This window comes from Dendrobates tinctorius, unplaced genomic scaffold (assembly GCF_039654945.1).
Source record: "Dendrobates tinctorius isolate UK_male_01 unplaced genomic scaffold, ASM3965494v1 ptg000008l, whole genome shotgun sequence".
NCBI lineage: Eukaryota > Metazoa > Chordata > Amphibia > Anura > Dendrobatidae > Dendrobates > Dendrobates tinctorius.
Window position 1 is genome coordinate 6783483 of NW_027361676.1, and position 18411 is coordinate 6801893.

Genomic DNA, 18411 nt, shown 5'->3' on the forward strand with positions numbered 1-18411 from the left:
GCAGAGATGAAACAATCAGAGTGCCCTAGAGCTAATGCAGGATCTCAGGCAAACAATATTCAAACATTAAAAAACAAATATATCCACATCATGATATCCTATGACCCAAAAATATGCCACACGGTATGTAATAAGTACCAAAAAGGCCCCACCTCAGGGGTATACAGTTAAATGAAAAAGGATGAAAGTGGTCAATTATCATGTATGGAGGAACCCTGACGTGTTTCTCCGCCTGTATCGGTTCATCAGGAGGTATAACCGATAATATTGATGTCCATGACTAATACCAGGATGTTGCTTGATGGTATCAGCGGTCAAAAAAGGGTGGATTTAAATAACCATCTTGATTGTTCAATGCCACAATAAGGCCCATCTACTATCCAGTGGTCAAATCACATAAGAGGAGGCAGATATACCAACCCCAATATGCAAATATGATAGTGATACACTCACATGGACTGCGCAGCTACATACCCTGGAAGCCAGCGTGTATCACGCAATAAAGAGACAGAGCGTCACTTCCGCTACTATGAGATGAAGCGGGCGGGAAAAGCTCACCAGGGCCCAGCGTGCGCTCCACAGTGAAGCGCATCCAAGATGGTGCGGGACCTTCCGGTATACTGATATCACATCCACCCCAAGCGTTACCATGGAGAAACAAGCTGCTTATTCCACAGTAAAAAATCCAAGATGGCGCGGGACCTTCTGGTCTGAGGACTTCATATTCGCCCTCAGGCGTTACCATGGAAAAGAGAAAGCTGCTTGCAGGACCCAAACCACGCTAATGATATAAAACAGAGCAGTATACAGGGACCTTTCTGAAAACTTGACCTCACTTCAAAACGAGACATGGGCTAATAGATTTAACCCACTGTCTCCCATATCGTAGAGCAGCAATCATGTATAAGAATGAATATTCTGTATTTCCATGATATATGAATAATGCGAATCAGAATATTCCAATTTTGGAGGCCAATGCATATTGGCGCAAGAGATAAAAAACAATTCTTAAAGTAAATACATAATGGAGATAACCATATGATGCATAGATATTACTATACAGTGTAGTGTATGCCTTAAAAGCATAGTCCAATATGCCATAGAGATAAAGACCCCATCAATGAAATTCAAGTAAAGCATATTAACCAATCCAGGACAGTTTCTTCATATAAAACAGGCATATGACATGCATTCATTCATACCACCAGGGGAGAGGGACTGCAGCCTGAAGATCCACTCACACTCCCGTCTCAAAATAATATTATCCAAATTTCCTCCCCTCCTTCTTGGTTTGATTAATTCAATCATGTTGAAGGTGAATTGTTCACCTGTTCAACCACCCCCTCGGTTACCTGCCTGAAGTCCAGTCCTCTGCACTTCTGTTGCACCTCATCTCTGACCCAGTGTTCACTTTGCATGCGCAGTCAACTCCGTGGCTTATTCTGGCCTAAAGTAAAAACTGCACCGAAGATGTGGTGGGGTGGAGGAACAGGCAGCAGGCAGAGAGCAGCGGGACCGGCTACAGAGGTGAGTTGCCAGCAAAAGATTTTTTTTTTTTTTAAATCTCACTGCTCACTTTTCTGGCCCATCCCCACTGCTCGCTGCCCCATCCCCACTGCTCGCTGCCCCTTCCGGTCCTCCGGAGGTGGATGGAAAGGTGAGCAGTGAGGTAAGTATTTTTTTTTTCTTTTCAACCTTTTGCCAGATCTCTACTATTCAGCAAGATGGATGCAGCAGCCAACAGCCACTTTGCTGAATTAGTAAGAAGCAAATTACAAAAAATCTGTATTTTCCAGAATGTGGATTGTTGTAAAATTTGAATAAAATTCAATTCCACACAAATAAAATTATACCATCTCTAGTACTCAGTCATGGGGGAAAAATTCCATGTGGCGTGAAATGGTGAAAAACATGCAATTTCGACACTGTTCTTTTGTGGGGGGGTTAAGGCGTTTATTATAAGATAATTATTATCTGGAAACTTTTCTCTCCATGTTAGTATGATTATAACAATATTTTTTATGCTAAGGCTACTTTCACACTTGCGTTTTTTTGCGCTGCGCACCGTGCGCAGTGCAAACGCACATAAAAAACGCATCATGCATTTGTGTGCGGTTTTTTGTGGTTTTGCGCATTTTTTAAAAAACGCATGTTTTTTTTGCGCTGACGTGCGCATTATCATGCGTGAGCATGCGATTTTTTGGGACAAGTCGGACGCACAAAAAATGCAACAGGATGCATTTTGTGCACCCGAGCGCACACTACAAAAAAACGCATGCGCATACAAACGCGTACAAATGCATGTGTATGCACACCCATGTAAAATATAGGAAAAAAAAGCATTTTTTTTGCGCAAAAAACGCAAGTGTGAAACCAGCCTTAGATGTTGACAAAAAAATGCAGAAATTTGAAAAAAAATAGTTTTGTGCTGTCATTTTTCAAGACCCGTAACATTTTTACTTTTCTATTAATGCAGGTGTGTGAGCCTTGTTTTTTACTTGGTGAACTTACATTTTCTTTGATACCATTTTAAGGAATGTCCAACATTTTAATTTTATTGCTTTTTTACGGAGTTTTGGTAACTGAAAAAACGTAATTCTGTCATTCTGTTTTGATTTTGTTTCTTTTGTTATGGCATTTACTCACCTGGTTAATTTTATATTTTAATAGATCAGAATTTTATGGTACCGGCAAAACCAAATTTATTTCTTTATTTACTTTAATAAGGGAAAAAGGGACAATTCATATTTGTATATTTGTAATTTTTTTAATGTTTTTAAATTAATTTCAGTGCCGCTGTTAGTCTTTGACAGTGGCATTTAAATGGTTATTAGCCACGGCGGAAATTCAGCTCCGGACGTCTCTGTCAGTGGGGGGGCTCATGCAGATGACTGTTAAAATCGGACAAGTGCTACTGGCTGTCTTGACGGATAGTACTGGTCCCCTCGTTATTCTATGCTACCATGCAAATGTGATCCGAAAAAATTAAAATCGGACAAGTGCTACTGGTTGTCTTGACGGATAGTACTGGTCCCCTCGTTATTCTATGCTACCATGCAAATGTGATAGGAAAAAATTGAAGCATACACGAGTTGCATCTGACTGTAGGATCACACTGGGCCATTCATATCTATAGGTCCATGGAAAAAAAATGGACCACGCTCAGATGACATCCAAGTGCAATCTAATTTTCACAGACTGACAAAATGTAGAAGATGGAGAATTTTTTATTTTCTCCTCATCTGAGAAAATCGGATCACACTCTGATCATACTATGATCAAACTTTGATCAGTTTGATAGCATAATCTTCCCGACTTTCTCTGATGTGAAGAATAAAACAAAAATCTCCTTCTTCTACTTTCTGTCAGTCTGAGAAAATTGAATTGCACTTAGTTGTCATATGAGTGTAGTCAATTTTTTTCACGGACCTATAGACATGAATGGCGTGTCATGTGACCCTGGCCTCAGAGACTGATGTTGACTATTTAATACAGCTGACATCAGCCTCATGTACAGTAGAGTGAGCTCAGCTCCTAAGCCACCTCCACATGTAGTCTCCCTAGTACGGATGAACAGTTATGCCCATTGTGAGGAACTGAAATACTTTCCCAGCACAGATGACTAGTTACCTCAATTTATGTTGTATTTACATGCAATGACCTTATCTGGTGGGGCAATATGTGCCTTTCTTTCTCTCGGCAGGGGGGCCACTTGGGTTCACACCACTCCAGACTGGCCGGAGACTTCACTGGCTGTGAATTCAATTTACATTGGTTAGGGGGTTGGGAGTAGAGTTGAGAGACTTGATGGGGGAGTGCAGTTGTGTCTGGGGATCTGAAGCGAAAGGAGCAGAGTTAAGGCCGCTCCTGGAACCCATGAATGGACTATCGAACTTGGAACTAAGTTTTCTCAGGCTTCGGTCGTGAGATCTATATTCCCCTACGAATTATCCCATGGACTATTTTTACTGACTTGTTGCTGATCCCGTGGACTGGAGGCATTACATTGGGGTCATCTACCTGGACTTACTGAAATGCTTGTATGGATATAAATAAAACTTGTTGCATCGTTAACCTGCCTAGGTGATTACTAACACCCACAACTCTAGATCTTCACAAGTGGTGGCAGCGGTGGGATCACCTATCTCTGAACAGCGTAACAGAGAAAGTTACTGATGGTGACTTGGCAGAAGAGATGGCAGACTCCATCTACAAGAGACTCAAGTAGGAGCAGCTGAGAGCCCTGTGCTCTGGGAGAGAGCTGGAGTGGTCGATGGCGGACAACCGGATGGCCCTAATACAACGCTTGGACGAGTGGGATCGAGAACACCCACAGGAGGAGATCAGTCCAGAGGTAGAAGAGGACAGCCCAGTGGACGGACAACAGCCACGGGCAATCATTCCGATGGCAGAGGATCGATTGACCGAGTTGGGGCGGGTGCTGGCTGCGCTAGGAGAGCGGGCCACAGAAAGAGAAAGGGCGGCTGTGATAAGCAAATATCTGGGTGTCCATGTAGCCGTAACCCCACCACCCTCTGCACAGATGACAGTGGATAACCGGAGAGAGGGACCCGTATCTTTGAGGTACCGGGACATACCACAGTTTAATGAAGACACCACGGGTATTGATGACCATCTTCGATTATTTGAGAACCTCTGCCTGCTTCATGAGGTGTCCATTGAGGACTGGCCGAGATTTTTGAGTGTTGGCCTGACCGGGAAAGCCAGAGAAGCTTTTAATAACTTGTCTTCTGGGGATCAGAGGTGTTACGCTACCATTCGCAGCGCATTACTGGAGAGGTATGCCGTCATACCTGAAACCTACCGGAGGAAGATTCGGGAGACTGAAAAGCCCAATGCACATACGCACCGGGAGTTTGCCAACACATTACGTACAGCATGTGCTCGGTGGATCGAAGGACTGGGAGCTCGGGAAGCTGAACATGTCTTGGATATATTCATGCGGGAGCAATTTATGTCCAAGCTCCCACGTGACATAAAGGAATGGGTGGCGGATAGAAAACCACGGAGTCTGGAGGAGGCTGCAAGATTGGCTGATGATTGGTCTGCCAATCGTCCAGGGCGGTGTGGGAGAACAGCTCCGGCAAGTCGGGAACAGGGGCTTCCCGAGAGGCCAGCGAGACCCATGGTCCAGCGAGAGGAGGAACTGCGAGGATTTTGTACTCTACAAAGAGGGGGAGGTCTCCAAAAACCCAAGTACAGCCAGCATCAGGGCGAGGGGGATTAAGCTGCCATAGCTGTGGATGCATGGGTCACTTCGCCAGGGAATGCCGGGCCCATTCGGGTCCACGTCATCCGCATTTCCAACCTGTGAACAGTGTACTGCAATGGGGCTGGAATGCTGGGGGCGAGAAAAGAGGGGGAGGTCCCCCAAAACCCCAAGTACGGCCCACATCAGGGCGAGGTGGATTAAGTTGCCATAACTGCGGACGCAGGGGACACTTCGCCAGGGAATGCTGGGCACAATCGAGTCCACGTAGCTGGAGGAGAATCTCTGAACATTCGGACAGCCCGACTACATTTAGACTGGGGACACAGCAAGGGAATGGTGGATGAGGGGGTAGTGCGACACCTACCTGTGGATGTGTTGCTGGGCAACAACTTAGGAGCAGGGTTGGTGTGCCACTGGACCAGTGTCGCAACCCGAAGCCAAGGACTCATTCCCGCTGCATCAGAAGACCTCGACATGCCAAATAACCTCCCGCCAGTGTGGGAGAGACTACGGCAATGCTGATGGACTATCGAGACAGACTGAGGAAGCCACGAACTCTGGCAATTGTCGTCAGAAGAAGGATAGTCAATTTCATGAATTGGAGCCCAATACTTGCTGTGCTGGAAAAGTGGGGAAGGAATGTGAGGAACTGAAATACTTTCCCAGCACAGATGACTAGTTACCTCAATTTATGTTGTATTTACATGCAATGACCTTATCTGGTGGGGGAATATGTGCCTTTCTTTCTCTCGGCAGGGGGGCCACTTGGGTTCACACCACTCCAGACTGGCCGGAGACTTCACTGGCTGTGAATTCAATTTATATTGGTTAGGGGGTTGGAAGTAGAGTTGAGAGACTTGATGGGGGAGTGCAATTGGGTCTGGGGATCTGAAGCGAAAGGAGCAAAGTTAAGGCCGCTCCTGGAACCCATGAATGGACTATCGAACTTGGAACTAAGTTTTCTCAGGCTTCGGTCATGAGATCTATATTCCCCTACGAATTATCCCATGGACTATTTTTACTGACTTGTTGCTGATCCCGTGGACTGGAGGCATTACATTGGGGTCATCTACCTGGACTTACTGAAATGCTTGTATGGATGTAAATAAAACTTGTTGCATTGTTAACCTGCCTAGGTGATTACTAACACCCACAACTCTAGATCTTCACACCCATAATGTAAAAGAAACCTGTCTAAAGTTATTTTATGACTTTCACTTATGTTCCTGGTATAAAATATGAAAATATGTTTGTATTTTAAATTAATTGAAACTTTCTGCACAGCATTCCTTGAATTGAAATGCTTTCACAGCGAACCCATCATTTTGGGCACCACAAAATTACATAGCACCATACCTATAATACGATGGCTGAGAAAAGTATCCAGCTGAACGCCCTTTTATGTTATATGAGTAATTTGCTTCATTAATCACCTGGAAAAAAAATCCCATGCTAATATAAAAAGACAGACTTTACATTGTTGATCAAAAATACTAGGTCTAAGTGCAAAAGACTAATAAATGTGAAAGGTACATTGGTACATTAGACAAGAAACTTGCCAAGCAATGTTGAGAAATAGCACAGCTAGACAATGCTTTTGTTGTAAAGTGCATATAACCTTTACTTAAAAAGGTCAAAATTATGAAAGAAATATAAGCAAGCCAAACTCTTTTCGCTAGGCTTCCTCCCCTGAGATCTGGAGTAGCTAAACTAACTTTGAGCAATACCTCAAATTTATGTGCTGTGGGGCCAATTCACATATAAACTAAGCATCAAAAAAGAAGAGCCTTGTCACTTGCAATGTTAATATTTCAAAGCAACCAAGGTGAAGCATCAGCATTTTCAGGACTAGCGGATATATCATCACAAGTCTGATTATGATACAACACCAAAAAAGTACATTTTCTGACCTTAGCCATAAGTCACTCACTTTGAAACCATATAGTTGTCATTTATTGGGGTACAGGATTATTTTTGAAGCGAATAGGTGTTAATGTACCTGTCCCACTCACAAACCAATGCCTCAGACAAATGATTCTCTCCTTATTTTTGGTTTATATCTTATGTTCCCTGAAAGTTGATGCGATCAGATTTCTTAAAGAGCAACATGGTAGATAGTCTAAAAAAAAAAGTGCAGATGTTATATTATGGATCTCAGTTAGTAGCCTTTTGTACTTTGATATTAGAATATTTCTTAATATTATGAAACAATGAAAAAATATGTTACCAATCTGCTCGCTTCAGACATTCTCTGAAATGTATAAAATATTTATTTATAGAAGTTAACTTTTTAATATAAAAAAATTCTTTAGAATTCTTAAGCTTGTAATTTTTTAGTGTCTTGAAAATGCCACCATTATAGCAGAACAAGTTGAAAAGATAAAAAAAGCTAGATAAATAATTATAATCAGTTAAATAAAATGGTGAAAATGTTTATCATTACAGCTATTTGTATGGTCGTTTTCTGTAGCATTATCACATAAAAAGAATAACATGTATAAGCACCTCCATATTTATTAAAGCTATCTTACGAATACAAGGATCCTTTAGAAGCGATAAGCAAGTGCGAAACGGCCGTAGTCCATCAGGCTCTCTCATCTGCATAGCTCCCCTGCCACCTGCACTCTGTACTTTACTATGGTTTGATGTCATGTTTTACCATGAAATAAAATTGCGCAAAAAAGGATCTGGGTGAGTGCGCCAATTCTTTCAATTTCCTATGATTTACTCAAATGATAATAGCCCAATGTATCAAACATTCTGACTATACTGAACATGCGGAAATTAAATAACTTTATTGAAATAAAGTTTACATCTGATCTTAGTAGCAGCAAAACCAGTAATAATGACAGTTTGGATTTCAAGCACTCTATCTATAATCTGTTGTCTGGCAATCTATTTAACGGAGTAAGAAAATTGATACTTGTAAGACTTACATATAAATACAAAGAGAAAAAGAATAATAAAAATAAAGGGTCCTACTCATAAAAGATTTTCATGGCAGTATTCTGGTCCATAAGCTTTGCTGAAAAGTCACAGAATTTTGGAGCAACTCAAGGCTGCGCTAAAACTTTACAACTTTTGTCAGACTGACACAATTTTCACCAATCTCTGACAAAGTGGAACTGGGGTGGGACAGAGGACTGGGGTATTGCAAAGGCTGCTTATCAAATTTATGATGAGCTGTGGAGTTTGCTATGCTCCAAATCTTACTCTAGCAGCGACTGGAGTGGGATTTATGGCAAGACGCACACAGAAATATACGCCACTTTTCCAACAGTCCTGATTCATAAAGAGGCCGCTGCCTATTCATGAATAAGGAACCTCTGACTCCAGTACATATTCTCAAGACCAAAGTGTATGTTAGATTGGATAACCTATTAAGCACCTGTTCTTCTCGAAAGAGGAAATGAAAACCACATCATATCACTTAAACTCAGTAAGAATTTGAACTAGGGACTGAAATGGGAGAAAAGGAAAGGATTAATGGGACAGAATGTTTTATACTTTATATGTATGATTTGTGCTTTCATGTATTTTGAAGATTTCAAGCAGTGTTTCATAGCCTATAAGTTGCAGTATGTGAATGGTTGGATCGAAAAAAGGAAATATATTTGAAAAAAGTTTGAATATAACCTTATGCTTATAAAAAATACCATAAGAGTTGACATACAATATCAGTTCTCCACCTGCACATTTGATAAAGTAGACGACACCTCAAACAGCTTCTCCACTACTTGCGTGTAGAGATGAGTGAACTTGTTCAGAAAATGTTTGTCAATCTCAAATTCGCCACGAAAGTAGCACATTCGAATTCATGTTCAGATTCCCAAGCATTTTCCCTCAAAGTCGGCCAAATTTGGACACCGTTTGGTAAATGATTGCGTTTCCACTAATGCTTTTGTTAGGACTTTGGCTAGGATAGTGGTGCTGTATGATGAGCGGGGACATGTTTGATGTGGGGAGAGGTGGTAGATGGGGAGAAGAGGTAGGCTGTAATTTTTTTTAACTTAATGGGTGGAGATTTTGGAAGCCAATCAGGGTGCAAAAACCATCCACAACATCCAAACTCAAGGACTTGTGTCATTCGCTATCAAGTAACATGTCCCTTTCCATATAAAAAGCGGACATGTTGTTTTTGCGCCATTTTGTCAGCGTAACAGTGCAGAGAGGCTGCTCCTGCTGCTGTTGCAAGTAGTCAGATAGCTGGCTTATTGTCAGCTAGTACAGCTAGATAGAATTCTGTGTGAAATCGACCTTCCAGCATTTAATTTATTTGGAGGCCACATTTCATAGTCTAACTTTTTTGTGCTAATATTATGGTGCAGGCAGGAGGCCACATTTCCTAATCTAACTTGTTTATGGTAATAGGGTGGTGCAGGCAGGAGGCCACTCAGCTGACTGTCAGTGTTAGAGGTTTCTACAGTGACCACTCTGGAGGAAGGAGCTCGCTGGGTGCAGTGTGCTTTGCTGAGTTCGCTGATCTGGTGTCTTTATCCTGCTGTGTGGTGCTTTACAGCAGAAAGCGAAGTGTTGCATTTTTTGCTACATTGTTCTTTTTGGTGTCTATTGTTATGAATGGGAAACCGAGGTGGAAAAAATAGACAACAAGCTAAGTCTCAGAAAACCAGAGAAGTTGGTAACTATGCAGATTGCAGATCCCTGATCTTAACCGCAACAACTAGCAGCAGTCGTGGAGCGTTCCTACGTTGGTCCTAGATGCCTCGTCACAACCGGAGAACTATATAAGTCTAAAGCAGGAAAAGAGGAAAACTAACTGCCCCAGAGCAGACCCCAAAAGGAAAGACAGCCCCCCACATGTATTGACGGTGAAGCAAGATGAAAATACAAACAAAGGCAAGAAAATAGGCTGAGCAAACGATGGGGCCCGACTAACTAAAAAGGACAGAAAAAGAAAGACACTGTCTGCAATCTGCCAAAAACAACCTACAAAAATATTGTCCAACACTTCTGATAGCAAAATTAACCCTGAAGTCACTAGACTTCTAAAAATATATCAGCACTCTGAAATATTCTGAGACAGAGCAAAAAAGAGGCCAATCTAATAAGGGACAAAAAGAAGATTGGCAAATACTGATTAATAGGAGTGGAATTTCAGCATAGCCCCAGCAGGGGCAGGCTGATTACACAACAAACTGAATTGACCAACAAGCGCAAGTGTGAACATTAGCAAAAAACAAACTTAGCTTGAGAAGACTGGAAGAGAGCTGAAGTCCAGGACCTGAGAAGCAGGCTGAATCACCAGCACCCGGATAGGGCGTCGGCTGTCTTATATCCAGTCTGATACTCCAGAGATCCAATCGTTATCTTCCTCATCAGGTGGCAGATCACTACCACTTAAACCAACCGCACTACCTCCTGTCACCACCAGAGGGAGAACGGAAGGGGAACTCTCAACTGGTGGAGCAGAAAATGAGTTCATGACAGTCTATCTATCTATTCCTTTTGTTCTATTAGTGCAGTGGTGGGACCAGTGCTCCCACCTGCCAGTTCCTTACTTAGGGATAAGAGCAGGGTAAGTGAGGTATTGGGTATCCTGCTCGGCATTGTGGTGAAAGAACCCATAAAGGGACGATAGTGAGATCAGGGCACATCCTTAGGCGAGTGCAGGAGGTGTCCATTCCCCCATTCCCTATCGACAGGGCCCACCGTTGTTATAGTTTCCCTGGTGTTCCCTTGTGTGTTGTGCTGTTTGGTGATGATTATCTGTTGGGTCATGTCACACTGGGTCAGTCACTTCATGACATTAACACCGACCGTACATCTTTTTTGTTTCTGGTGAGCAATGACTGGTTCTCTGGAGGGAGAGAGATAAGTTTCTTGTGTTTAAGGAAGCCTGTGAATTATACTTCAGACTCCGCCCCATTCATCAGGGAGTGAGGAACAGTGTGTGGGGATTATAGTCTCCCTTCTCAAAAGTGATCCCCAATCCTGGGCCTTCTCTCTGCCGACTGACTCACCGTCTTTACGGTCGGTGGACAGGTTTTTTGCGGCATTGGTGCTTGTGTATGAGGATCCTGATGGCATCTCTCTGGCGGAATCCCAACTCCGTAAAATCAAGCAGGGAGGCTGGACGGCTGAGGAGTACTGCTCAGAGTTCAGGAGGAACCATTTAGGAACCATTTAAAAACCATTTTAATCAGGGTCCGCCCCCATGGTTGCAGGATACTCTGGTGCAGTACACCGCTCCCCGGTCATTGGGGCAGCCATGTTCCTTGCCATCCCGGTGGATCGACGCTTGAGGGAGAGGCATACACCAAATATGCCCTCTATAGTCCTTGCTAGGGAAGAGGACACACCTGAGCAGACAGACAAATCCATGCAGGTGGGAGGACTTGGTTCCTAGATGGGGTTGCCTGCGGTTCGCCATGGTGTGGGGGCATGTTTTTTCTGTGGCAGACTGGTCATTCTATCGGCTTCTGCCAAAGTATCTAGTATCTACACCATCTAAAAAGCTGCGTCCCCCTGGTCATGTGGAGGGACCAGGGTGTGTATATTTCCTCTATATTGTCTTCTTAGTGTACCTTACGTGCAGAAGTGGTTGTTGGTGGGGTAACTGAGAATATACTGGTGCTTGTGGACACTGGAGTGGGAGTCAATCTGGTGGATGCTCACTTTCTCCAGACCCATGGCCTGAGGTATAGAATGCTAGCCAAACCCCTAAGCGTCCAGGCCATTGAATCTGTCCCACTCAGCTGGGAGGTGACCCAAGTCATAGATGATATACGCCTGCATCTAGGGACTCATCAAGAAAAGACCCTGTCATGCTACGTCTTGGGGGAATGCCAACATTCATCGTTTCAGGCCTCCCTTGGTTGAAAAAACACAACCCGGTCATTGATTGGCGGGTCAGGTGACTGCCAAGGTGAACTCTGGTGGATCAAGGCATCCTCACCGTATGTTGTTTTCTGGTGAGGTCAAGGGTTGAGGGTCCTTAGACCCCTCATTGAAAGGGGGGTACTGTCATGATCTATTTTTGGATCTGTGGCAGATCTGGCTTCTCAGATTAAAACTTTTTTAAACCCCATCGGGGGTTAATGTCAGTTTTTCCCCCACTGGCCTGCTGGTGTAATTGCATTGCTGCTGAGGTGGGTGGTGACCACTCACAACAACCTTCAAGAGGTCACCTGATGCATCAGCTGACTGTCAGTGTTAGAGGTTTTTACAGTGACCACTGAAGGAGCTTGCTGGGTGCAGTGTGCTTTGCTGAGTTCGCTAATCTGGTGTCTTTATCTTGCTGTGTGGTGCTTTACAGCAGAAAGCTAAGTGTTGCATTTTTTGCTACGTTGTTCCTTTTGGTGTCTGTCTTTCTTTTCCTTTTGTTGTTTTAGTGCAGCGGTGGGACCAGTTCCTTACTTAGGGATAAGAGCAGGGTAAGTGGGGTATTAGGTATCCTGCTCGGCGACTGGGTGAAAAAACCCATATAGGGACAATAGTGAGATCAGGGCACATCCTCAGGTGAGTGCAGGTGGTGTCCATTCCCTCCTTCCCTATCGACAGGGCCCACCATTGTTATAGTTTCCCTGGTGTTCCCTTGTGTGTTGCGCTGTTTGGTGACCAATCAACCGTTTTGTCGTGTCACACTGGTTCAGTCACTCCGTGACACCACATTTCTCAATCTAAATCGTTTGTGCTAATATTGTGGAGCAGGCAGGAGGCCACATTTCCTAATTTAACTAATTTGTGCTAATATTGTGGTGCTGGTAGGAGGCCACATTTCCTAATCTAAGTCATTTGTGGCAGTACTATGCTGCAAGCAGGAGGCCACATTTCCTAATCTAACTCGTATGTTCTACGAGTGGCACCACCACCCATAACAAGTAATTTATTCCCTGTACTTGATGTGCCTATGTGCTTTTGTTGTTTTTCCCCACTCAAGACATTGTCTGTGTGAAGATCTGAGTTTATGGGTTATAAAAAGCACCGAGGCAGGTTAACGATGCAACTATTTTCATTCCATACATCCATGGTTGTACAACAAATCCATGTAGATGGCCAACATACATTGTTCTCAGTCCACAAGTTCTCAATCTGAGATCAGTAGTTCCACTGACCCCATAGCAGGTGATACCCACTGTCTCCCAACTTTTGGTTGGCCCACAGATTTTGGTATTTCCAGCTGGTATAGTGCGCAGTCACACCCTATGCTTCTCTGGACGATGGATATCACAACCATAGATCATGGATACCCCTCCAGCCAACAATCAGTCTCCAAAACTCCATAGTCCATCCATCCATCACAGCTCAGATCCTCTCATGTCGAAGTCACTCCAACAACTGCCTGATTCAACACATGTGCCTTTTTCTTCCTCCCCCTTAAATAATTTTCTTTAGCTCACAGAACAAAACATATTTCATCACATAGGGCTGTATGTGAGACCTCCTGGGGTGATGGTTCCCCTGGTTCTACTATCTCCATCCACACAATGGCCTAGGCTGGGAGTACAATGGGGAGAAACTTTGAGATACACAGGGGATTCATAGGATGATTGCTTTACATGTACCTTTAGCAATCTACTGTCTGGCCTTAGGTATACATAAGATCTAGTCTGCTCATCTTCCTCTGCTAACTGTCACTGAATGTAAACATTGATTTCTGAGGATGAACTGACGAGCAAGCAAATCACTAATAAAACACAGCAAGAAATTATTTAATAAAACAAAACAATATCAACTCAACCAGTGTTCCATGCTGGAAAAATCTCTCTGCTCTATGTCCATTTGTTCTATAGTCTTTAGTAAGCGGCCATATCTTCACATTTTTTATGAAGTATTTGGGTTGTTAAATGTATGGTAGCACAAAATACTTAAGTGCATATGCAAAAATACATAAGTTCCACTGGTGCAAACCCAGGCAATATGTGCACGGCATAATTTGTTGTGACCTTATTGTGAACATCATAATACAGAGTCTTATTTTTCATAGCTGCCATCACTGTGTTCTATTTTGATATGTTGTCCTGCCAGCAGAAATAATGTATTTTTCCATATGCACTTTAGTATTTTGTGCTACCATTCCTTTGTCTGGTTATAGGGGCACATTATCTTTGTGAGAGGTACAAATGAGTACCATCATTTGTATATGCTGCATTTCATGTGTGTGTGGCTATTAGGTTGACATTAGGAGATTATCTTTGTATAGCACAATTTTTCCGATTGTGTTCCTAATGTGTGAACTTTTCTGTATGTTATGATCACATATCAGCCTAACTACTAAACTTGTCCAAATTTTGGACAGGACACTTATAGCCGTGCACATATACGTACAGTGGGGCAAAAAAGTATTTAGTCAGTCAGCAATAGTGCAAGTTCCACCACTTAAAAAGATGAGAGGCGTCTGTAATTTACATCATAGGTAGACCTCAACTATGGGAGACAAACTGAGAAAAAAAAATCCAGAAAATCACATTGTCTGGTTTTTTTTCCTTTTATTTGCATATTATGGTGGAAAATAAGTATTTGGTCAGAAACAAGCAATCAAGATTTCTGGCTCTCACAGACCTGTAACTTCTTCTTTAAGAGTCTCCTCTTTCCTCCACTCATTACCTGTAGTAATGGCACCTGTTTAAACTTGTTATCAGTATAAAAAGACACCTGTGCACACCCTCAAACAGTCTGACTCCAAACTCCACTATGGTGAAGACCAAAGAGCTGTCAAAGGACACCAGAAACAAAATTGTAGCCCTGCACCAGGCTGGGAAGACTGAATCTGCAATAGCCAACCAGCTTGGAGTGAAGAAATCAACTGTGGGAGCAATAATTAGAAAATGGAAGACATACAAGACCACTGATAATCTCCCTTGATCTGGTGCTCCACGCAAAATCCCACCCCGTGGGGTCAGAATGATCACAAGAACGGTGAGCAAAAATCCCAGAACCACGCGGGGGGACCTAGTGAATGAACTGCAGAGAGCTGGGACCAATGTAACAAGGCCTACCATAAGTAACACACTACGCCACCATGGACTCAGATCCTGCAGTGCCAGACGTGTCCCACTGCTTAAGCCTGTACATGTCCGGGCCCGTCTGAAGTTTGCTAGAGAGCATTTGGATGATCCAGAGGAGTTTTGGGAGAATGTCCTATGGTCTGATGAAACCAAACTGGAACTGTTTGGTAGAAACACAACTTGTCGTGTTTGGAGGAAAAAGAATACTGAGTTGCATCCATCAAACACCATACCTACTGTAAAGCATGGTGGTGGAAACATCATGCTTTGGGGCTGTTTCTCTGCAAAGGGGCCAGGACGACTGATCCGGGTACATGAAAGAATGAATGGGGCCATGTATCGTGAGATTTTGAGTGTAAACCTCCTTCCATCAGCAAGGGCATTGATGATGAAACGTGGCTGGGTCTTTCAACATGACAATGATCCAAAGCACACCGCCAGGGCAACGAAGGAGTGGCTTCGTAAGAAGCATTTCAAGGTCCTGGAGTGGCCTAGCCAGTCTCCAGATCTCAACCCTATAGAAAACCTTTGGAGGGAGTTGAAAGTCCGTGTTGCCAAGCGAAAAGCCAAAAACATCACTGCTCTAGAGGAGATCTGAATGGAGGAATGGGCCAACATACCAACAACAGTGTGTGACAACCTTGTGAAGACTTACAGAAAACGTTTGACCTCTGTCATTGCCAACAAAGGATATATCACAAAGTATTGAGATGAAATTTTGTTTCTGACCAAATACTTATTTTCCACCATAATATGCAAATAAAAGGAAAAAAAAACAGACAATGTGATTTTCTGGATTTTTTTTTCTCAGTTTGTCTCCCATAGTTGAGGTCTACCTATGATGTAAATTACAGACGCCTCTCATCTTTTTAAGTGGTGGAACTTGCACTATTGCTGACTGACTAAATACTTTTTTGCCCCACTGTACATGTGTATTGATTTATGCTTCTTCAGTTATCCTCCTCTTTGTGTTCTGTGGTTTGAAGCACCTTTTTTAATATTATTGCCTATGTCTGTGTGATTTATCTTTTTAGCATTAGTTGAAATTAAGTGTTTTAAAATTACTCCATATTTGAAAGCACTTCTTGATGTTGATGCGGTGTATTCACCATAAGATCAGTATGGTTTTCATGTTTAATATAGTGTATGCATTTTATTATTTGTTCTTGTGTACAATTTTGGATATGCTGTAAATATGACTGTACTGAACACTTCAACCTTCCATGAAAGTTTGTTGGCACTTCATTATCTATAATCATCTAATTTGGTGTTTTTATAGGGGTGCTACAACTATAGTCACAACTCTCCCCTTAAACAGTGGTATGCCTTGTAGATGAGGGCCAGAGAGAACATGTGCTCCAGTGGATAGCAAGCATTGCATCAAGTGGCCTTTCCTCCTCTTCCTCCACCTTAAACTCACACACAGTACAATCCTCAGTGGTGGCACCCCAATCACCTTTATTTCCCCCCACATCACAACTCTACAACTGCCCAACTGACTGGGGGGAACAACAGATGGACGAGTCTACAGATCTGTTCCCACATTCAATTCCATGGGCATCAGATGTCTGCTCCAAAGATTCACAGAATCCAGAGGAGGAAAACATCTGCCCCGATGCCCAAAATATTTTTCAGATGGATGTGGGGCCAGAGGAAGTAGGGTCCTAGCAGAATTCAGACCCTCATCACCAGACGTTAACCCCCAGGTGTGGAGGTGAATCTGATGAGATTGAGATACCTGAGGTGCACTGTTCTGTGCTGTCAAGGCAGAAAGAGGAGGATGATGACTCTTAGGGCGAGAAATGGAAGACTAGAGAGGATTAAGATGAGGTTGTAGATCCCACTTGTTGTGAACTCCGAGGAATGCAGCTGAGAAGCACAGCAGAGGAGGTGGTGGAGGAGGAAGATGAGAAGGTTACGTTGTGCCTTGCCGCACAAACACAAAGTGATTCAACCATGACAAGCACTGCATTCTCAGCCACAACTCTGGCTGTGGCCAGCAGCGGTCGCAGATCTGCAGCTTGCAGGGGAAGCAAGGATGACTCAAGTTATCTGCCAACTTTGCAAAAAAATGACTCAGTAGAGGCAAAAATTGCAATAATTTGAATACTACATGCATGAACTGGCACATGCATGAAAAACATACGTTTTTCTGGGAATCTCTTTGCGCTTAAATTATGGTTAAAAGAGGGGAAGGATACATACAACATGAGTGTGAAAATGTGAGGTCATGTTGGAAGGGGGAATAGGATTGGTGTTTGACGTGTACGTGGGTTAGGAATCTCACAGAGCTGAAATGCCGATAATCAGGCCTTGCCAACTACCGGCCTTCCCATCAATCACATCTGCTGCTTCATTCTCCCTTGTCACTATAATAATAATAATTAATAAATTTTATTTCTATAGCACCGACATATTCCGCAGCATTTTACATTTCAGAGGGGACTTGTACAGACAATAGACATTACAGCATAACAATAATCACATAGATCATAACAGATACCAAGGGGTAAAGAGGGCCTTGCTCGTAAGCTTACAATCTATGAGGGAAAAAAGGGAGACACGAAAGGTGGGTGGTAACAGTTGCCCTGTTTGAATGGACCAGCCATAATGTTAAGTGTGTAACAGTACAGATGCAGAGGGCTAATGGATGCATAAAGCATGTGGGAACATGATGTGGGGAACCTGGTTATGCTAAAAACTTTTGGCTGTGCCATATAGGGATAGATTAGGTTAATGTGTTGAGGCGGTAGGCCAGTCTGAATAAATGAGTTTTCAGGGCACGCTTAAAATTGTGGGGATTGGGGACTAATCGTATTGACCTGGGAAGTGCATTCCAAAGAATTGGCGCAGCACGTGTATAGTCTTGGAGACGGGAGTGGGAGGTTCTGATTATTGAGGATGCTAACCTCAGGTCATCAGCAGAACGGAGGGCGCGGGTAGGATGGTATACTGAAGCAAGGGAGGAGATGTAGGGTGGTGCTGAGCCAAGAAGAGCTTTATGGGTGAGGGTAATAAGTTTGTACTGGATTCAAGAGTGGATGGGTAGCCAGTGTAATGACTGGCACAAGGTAGAGGCATCGGTGTAACGATTGGCGAGGAATATGATCATGGCAGCAGCATTCAAGACAGATTGGAGGGGGGAGAGTTTGGTAAGAGGGAGACCAATTAGAAGAGAGTTACAATAGTCGAGACGAGAATGAATAAGAG

General features: G+C 43.2%; 1 long non-coding RNA gene across 1 annotated transcript in view; it reads left to right on the plus strand.

Annotated features, from left to right (window-relative positions):
• The first annotated feature begins 1359 nt into the window (after positions 1 to 1359).
• The window catches only part of LOC141089381 (uncharacterized), a 66780-nt gene continuing 49728 nt past the window's right edge, over positions 1360 to 18411 (plus strand). The window contains exon 1 of the long non-coding RNA XR_012232266.1: positions 1360 to 1527. This is a non-coding gene — a long non-coding RNA (uncharacterized lncRNA). The remainder of the gene's footprint in view (positions 1528 to 18411) is intronic.